We start from the raw sequence: 7,500 nt of genomic DNA on the forward strand, positions 1-7,500 counted from the left end.
AGCGAAGCGAGAGGCAGCACCGTCCCTGCTATACGAAAGCCCCATCCAGCCCTGTGCCACCCGGGGGGTTCCAGGGTGCTGAGATGGCTGACATTTTGCTCCGCTCACGACGGTCGCCGCGGCACACAAGAACAGCCCAAAAACAGGCCAAAACAGCCCAAAAACGGGCCAAAACTGGCCATTTTTGGCTGCGCGAGCGAGCAGCGAGCGGCGGACAGCGAGCGAAGCGAGAGGCAGCACCGTCCCTGCTATACGAAAGCCCCATCCAGCCCTGTGCCACCCGGGGGGTTCCAGGGTGCTGAGATGGCTGACGTTTTGCTCCGCTCACGACGGTCGCCGCGGCACGCAAGAACAGGCCAAAAACTGGCCAAAACAGCCCAAAAACGGGCCAAAACTGGCCATTTTTTGCTGCGCGAGCGAGCGGAGAGCGGCGAACAGCGAGCGAAGCGCGAGGCAGCACCGTCCCTGCTATACGAAAGCCCCATCCAGCCCTGTGCCACCCTGTCACGAACGGTCGTCGCGCACCCGCAACAACTCCGTTCAACGAACCGTTCGTCGCTCACACCCGCATGTACAGCTGCCCAACAGCATGTTTTCTCATGGTTTTGGGTCATTTTGCTTGTAAATATGTAAGTTCGAACAAGCTGCAGCGTTGCAAAGCGACCGCTCACCGAACCGAGCAAAACAGCCCCAAAACAGCCCAAAACGGCTTCGTTTTCGCGTGCCGCGGGAGGTGAGCGGAGTGCTGCCTCCGCTCACCAAAACGTCAGCCATCTCAGCACCCAGGAACCCCCCGGGTGGCACATGGCTGGATGGGGCTTCGGTTATATACCGGGCGTTGAACACTCTTTCGCAAGTTCGTACGTGACCTTTACGGGAACTTGGTGTTGCGTCCGGGACCAGGTGAGCGGCTGTTTGTGGGCTTGCAGCTGTTCGTTCATCCTTGAAAGCCTTGTTTTTCCCCCTCTCCCTCTTTTCTCTTGTGCACACAAGGTGTTCGACGAATTGCTTGTAAAGCTTTCCTTTTCGCGAGACTTCGGGACGTGTCCGTTGCTCGTTCTTTCGATCTAACTCTCTTTCTCTTTTACAGGTCCTTCGGGACCTGCGAGAGGTTACAAAGTGGGCTGATCCTTGCGGAGCAAGATCGCAAGGGCGAAGAGCGACTTAGGCAAGGCAAAGCTAAGTTCGCGTCTTTGCCGCACGGGTGACTCGCGACTTAGGCAACGCAAGCTAAGTTCGCGTCTTTGGCCGCAAGGGTGCCGCACGCCTTAGGCAATTCCAGCTAAGGTCGTGACATTGTGGTATCAGAGCGGGCAAGCTCTTCGATCGAACAGCGAACGAACTTCGCAACTTCGCCATGGCAAAGCATCGTGGCGAATCAAGCAAGACGGGGCAGGCCGGACCCTTGCCCCAAGCAGCCGCAGGTGGGCTGCATGTGCACACTCGCTCTCATGCTGTTGGAGCCGCTCATGAGGATCGCGGCAGCGAACAGGATGAGCGAGAAGTTGGCAACTCTCCGCGAGCGGAGGAAGCGCAATCTGGTGCGCTAACTGGGAAAAAGAGTCATAAGGAGAGACTCACGACGGCGGAAACCCGCCTGGATGTTCTTGAAGCGAGCATGGAGGAACTCTACCATGGCCAACAAAGACTTGTTGGGGTAGAGAGCTCGCAAGAGGAAGCGGAGTCCAGGATCGACAAGGTCGAGGCCCTAGTCGACCGACTGTCCGATGACACCAAGGACTCCGTGCTGCACTTACAAGACGTTGTCGCGGAACTCACGGCAAAGGTGGCTATGCTCACAAGAACGCTAAATGCGGGAGGAGGCAACACCCGCGTTGCACCGCCACAAAACTTGAGGGCACCTGAGCCCCATGGATACGGAGGGGCCAGAGATGCCAAGGAGCTCGAGAACTTTCTGTTCGACATGGAACAATACTTCCGAGCTACGAGGCCCGATTCTGAAGATACCAAAGTTTCTATAGCAACAATGTATCTGAATGGAGATGCGAAACTTTGGTGGCGAACTCGTTGGGAGGAGATCCAACAAGGTCGGTGTCGAGTCGACACATGGGAAGACTTGAAGCGGGAGTTGAGAACTCAGTTCCTACCGGAGAACACAGAGTTCGTCGCAAGAAGGAAGTTGAGACAACTCCGCCAAAGTACCACCATCCGAGACTATGTAAAGCAGTTTTCTGCACTGATGCTGGACATACAGGACATGTCCGAGAAGGACAAGTTGTTCAGTTTCCTTGATGGTTTGAAACCATGGGCTCAGCAAGAGCTGAATCGAAGGAATGTTACCGACGTGGTCGGGGCAATTGCAGCTGCAGAAAGGCTCACCGACTTCGTTTCCTCCGAAGACCCAGCGAGAAGGAAACAATCTTCAAGCAATCGCCCTCAAAAACATTCTCGAGGGAAGGAGCTCGGGGGCGAACAGAAGAAGAAGAGCTCCCACAAAGGGCCGAATCCAAAAGGCAAGGCCTCAAAACCTGGAGGATGCTTCTTGTGCGGAGGACCGCACATGGTAAGGGAGTGCTCACAGAAGCAGGCACTCAACGCTTTGACAGCTTCCATCCACCCTCCCCGATCGGACAAGGGCAAAGCTGTTGCCCTTAGCTCAAGCAGTTCTGAATCCAGCAGCGACGATGAAGAGTCGCAAGGACCCCGAATGGGAGCAATGCGTTTGTTGAACGCTATGCGGGGTCAAGTGGGGGAGAACACGAAGACGAAGGCACAAAAAGCAGGAAGTAGTGAACTGATGTATGTGGACATCAAGCTGAATGGCCAAACGACCCGTGCAATGGTGGACACGGGCGCTACCCACAACTTCATAGCCGATCGTGAAGCACAGCGACTTGGATTGACATTGGAGAAGAGCCCAAGCCGAATGAAAGCAGTGAACTTGGAGGCCAGGCGAATCTCCGGATTGGCAAAGGGAGTTCCCATCAGAATCGGGACTTGGAGCGGAACCACCAACATGATGGCCGTGCCACTAGACGACTTCCAAGTGATTCTTGGAATGGAGTTTATGCACGCGGCGAAGTTGGTGCCGATGCCATTCTTGAATTCCCTATGTATGATGGGAGGCGATGACCCCTGTGTGGTGCCCGTCTCTCGGAGAGGAACCAAGGAGCCCCAACATATTTCGGCATTACAATTGAAGAAAGGGGTGCGAAAGGGCGAACTAACATTCGTGGCTGCTATGAAGCTAGAGCCACTCAATGAAGAAGCCATTCAAGAACCTGCTGTGGTGGCCAACGTCCTGAAGGAGTTCAAAGACGTTATGCCACCTGAGTTGCCGAAGACTCTTCCGCCACGCAGAGGCGTGGATCACAGTATTGAGCTGGAGCCAGGAGTGAAGCCTCCAGCGAGACCACCCTATCGCATGCCCCCGCCAGAGTTGGCAGAACTCAGAAAGCAGTTAGGTGAACTGCTAAGCGGTGGTCTCATCCGCAGCTCAAAAGCACCTTTCGGAGCTCCAGTTCTCTTTCAGAAGAAACAAGATGGGAGTCTCCGATTATGCGTCGACTACCGAGCCCTCAACAAAGTAACAGTGAAGAACAAGTATCCCATCCCGCTCATCGCGGACTTGTTCGACCAATTGGGCAAGGCAAAGTATTTCTCAAAACTCGACCTTCGGTCGGGGTATTGGCAGGTGCGCATTGCTGAAGGCGATGAAGCAAAGACTACATGTGTGACCAGATATGGAGCGTTTGAGTTCTTGGTGATGCCTTTCGGCTTAACCAACGCTCCGGCAACATTCTGTACTCTCATGAACCAGCTATTCAAGGAGTATTTGGATAAGTTCGTGGTCGTCTACTTGGACGACATCGTCGTTTACAGCCAAACGCTCGAGGAGCACGTCAAGCACCTTCGGACGATTTTCAAGGTTCTCAGGGAGAACACTTTGTTCGTAAAAAGGGAGAAATGCTACTTTGCTCAAACTGAAATCCTGTTCTTGGGGCACCGAATCGGTGATGGCTCCATCCGGATGGACAAGTCGAAGGTGCAAGCAGTTGCGGAATGGCGAACTCCAAAGAAGGTGCCAGAGTTGAGATCCTTCCTTGGTTTCGTCAACTACTACCGACGCTTCATCGCGGGATATTCGAAGCGGGCAACTCCACTGACGGAGTTGCTGAAGAAGGAGCAGCCTTGGAAGTGGTCTGACAGATGTGAGATAGCATTCCAAGATCTAAAGGCTGCTGTTTTGGAAGAACCAGTGCTCAAATTGCCAAACTATGGAGAGCCCTTTGAAGTCCATACAGATGCTTCGGACTTTGCTATTGGTGGAGTACTCATGCAAGAAGGTCATCCGGTGGCCTACGAGAGCCGCAAACTCAACGAGACCGAGAGGCGGTATCCAGTGCATGAGAAGGAGATGACAGCGGTGATCCACTGCCTACGAGTTTGGCGACACTACCTCCTCGGGTCGCGATTTGTGCTGAGGACAGACAACATCGCCCTGAGTTATTTCCAAACTCAGAAGAAGCTCTCCCCAAAGCAAGCACGGTGGCAGGACTTCCTGGCTGAATTTGATATGGCAATGGAATATAAGCCCGGGAAGGCGAATGTCGTGGCCGATGCGCTGAGTCGGAAGGTGGAGTGCGTGAATGCTGCACAACTGGAGGGCAGAGGCCAAGCAAGTCAGTTACACTCAACCTTCCTTTCCCGAATCAGAGATGGACTGTATAGTGATCCCCAGGCAGTTATCCTGATGCAGCTCATCAAAGAAGGCAAGGCACGACGATTTTGGGTCCAGGAGGGACTTGTTTACACAAAAGGGAATAGGGTTTATGTTCCCCGAGTGGACAATCTAAGGCGTGAACTCTTGAAAGAGTGTCACGATTCCCTTTGGGCTGGACACCCCGGCATTCACAGAACGTTGGCTCTCGTGGAGAGGGCCTTCTACTGGCCAAAAATGGGGATTGATGTGGAGGAGTATGTTCGAACATGCCTTACTTGCCAACAAGACAAGGTGGAGCAGCGGAAGCCGGTGGGACTTTTGGAGCCGTTGCCCGTACCAGAAAGGCCTTGGGAGAGCATTTCCTTAGACTTCATATCAAGCTTGCCACCTGTAGGGGGACTTGGATCGATACTTGTAGTGGTCGATCGGTTTTCAAAGTATGCAACTTTCATTGCTGCTCCCCTACACTGTTCAGCTGAAGAGGCGGCCAGACTGATGATGAAGGGTGTAGTGAAGTATTGGGGAGTCCCACACAATATCATTAGTGATCGAGACGCTCGGTTTCTGGGACGGTTCTGGACCGAGCTATTCAAATTGTTGGGATCAAAGTTATACTTCTCTACAAGCCTCCACCCCCAGACGGATGGTCAGACTGAAAGAATAAATTCGCTCTTAGAGCAGTATCTCCGGCACTACGTGAGTGCCAATCAACGAGATTGGGTGAAGCTGTTGGACATCGCCCAATTCTCCTACAACTTGCAGCGGAGCTCTGCATCCAACAAGAGCCCCTTCGAAATTATCACAGGACAACAACCGTCGACTCCGCACACTATGGCTATTGGGTATACTGGGAGTAGTCCATCAGCCTACCATTTCGCAAAGGAGTGGCATCGAAATGCCGATATTGCGCGGGCTTACTTGGAGAAGGCGGCAAAACGGATGAAGAAGTGGGCAGATTTGGGAAGGCGACCACAGGAGTTCAAAGTTGGCGATTTGGTGTTGGTAAAGCTCCAACCAGCATCACTCCAATTCTTCAGGAAAAGAGTCCACAAAGGATTGGTGCGTAAGTATGAAGGGCCCTTCCCAATTATCAGCAGGGTAGGCAATGTTTCTTACAAGTTGCAGCTGCCGGCGTGGTTCAAAATTCACAACGTTCTTCACGCCAGCAACCTGAAGGCCTACCATTCAGATCCGCAAGACGCTTCTCGAAGTGTTCCAACTCGGCTACCTCCCATCACAGCCTCCTACGAGAAGCGAGTGGAAACCATTCTGGCGGATCGCAAGATAAAGCTACCCAACGGAGCGGAACAGACAGAGTACTTGGTGAAGTGGCGAAAGCTTCCCCGAACTGAAGCCAGTTGGGAGCCTGAAGACGCCCTGCGACATGAAGAAGAAGTCATCAACACCTACCAACAAGCGTCGACGAGGGCGTCGACAGTTTAAGTGGGGGAGAATGTCACGAACGGTCGTCGCGCACCCGCAACAACTCCGTTCAACGAACCGTTCGTCGCTCACACCCGCATGTACAGCTGCCCAACAGCATGTTTTCTCATGGTTTTGGGTCATTTTGCTTGTAAATATGTAAGTTCGAACAAGCTGCAGCGTTGCAAAGCGACCGCTCACCGAACCGAGCAAAACAGCCCCAAAACAGCCCAAAACGGCTTCGTTTTCGCGTGCCGCGGGAGGTGAGCGGAGTGCTGCCTCCGCTCACCAAAACGTCAGCCATCTCAGCACCCAGGAACCCCCCGGGTGGCACATGGCTGGATGGGGCTTCGGTTATATACCGGGCGTTGAACACTCTTTCGCAAGTTCGTACGTGACCTTTACGGGAACTTGGTGTTGCGTCCGGGACCAGGTGAGCGGCTGTTTGTGGGCTTGCAGCTGTTCGTTCATCCTTGAAAGCCTTGTTTTTCCCCCTCTCCCTCTTTTCTCTTGTGCACACAAGGTGTTCGACGAATTGCTTGTAAAGCTTTCCTTTTCGCGAGACTTCGGGACGTGTCCGTTGCTCGTTCTTTCGATCTAACTCTCTTTCTCTTTTACAGGTCCTTCGGGACCTGCGAGAGGTTACAAAGTGGGCTGATCCTTGCGGAGCAAGATCGCAAGGGCGAAGAGCGACTTAGGCAAGGCAAAGCTAAGTTCGCGTCTTTGCCGCACGGGTGACTCGCGACTTAGGCAACGCAAGCTAAGTTCGCGTCTTTGGCCGCAAGGGTGCCGCACGCCTTAGGCAATTCCAGCTAAGGTCGTGACAACCCGGGGGGTTCCAGGGTGCTGAGATGGCTGACATTTTGCTCCGCTCACGACGGTCACCGCGCCACACAAGAACAGCCCAAAAACAGGCCAAAACAGCCCAAAAACGGGCCAAAACTGGCCATTTTTGGCTGCGCGAGCGAGCGGCGAGCGGCGAACAGCGAGCGAAGCGAGAGGCAGCACCGTCCCTGCTATACGAAAGCCCCATCCAGCCCTGTGCCACCCGGGGGGTTCCAGGGTGCTGAGATGGCTGACGTTTTGCTCCGCTCACGACGGTCACCGCACCACGCAAGAACAGGCCAAAAACTGGCCAAAACAGCCCAAAAACGGGCCAAAACTGGCCATTTTTGGCTGCGCGAGCGAGCGGCGAGCGGCGAACAGCGAGCGAAGCGAGAGGCAGCACCGTCCCTGCTATACGAAAGCCCCATCCAGCCCTGTGCCACCCGGGGGGTTCCAGGGTGCTGAGATGGCTGACGTTTTGCTCCGCTCTCGACGGTCACCGCGCAATGCAAGAACAGGCCAAAAACTGGCCAAAACGGCCCAAAAACGGGCCAAAACTGGCCATTTTT

This window comes from Musa acuminata, unplaced genomic scaffold, assembly GCF_036884655.1.
Source record: "Musa acuminata AAA Group cultivar baxijiao unplaced genomic scaffold, Cavendish_Baxijiao_AAA HiC_scaffold_479, whole genome shotgun sequence".
Taxonomy (NCBI): Eukaryota; Viridiplantae; Streptophyta; class Magnoliopsida; order Zingiberales; family Musaceae; genus Musa; species Musa acuminata.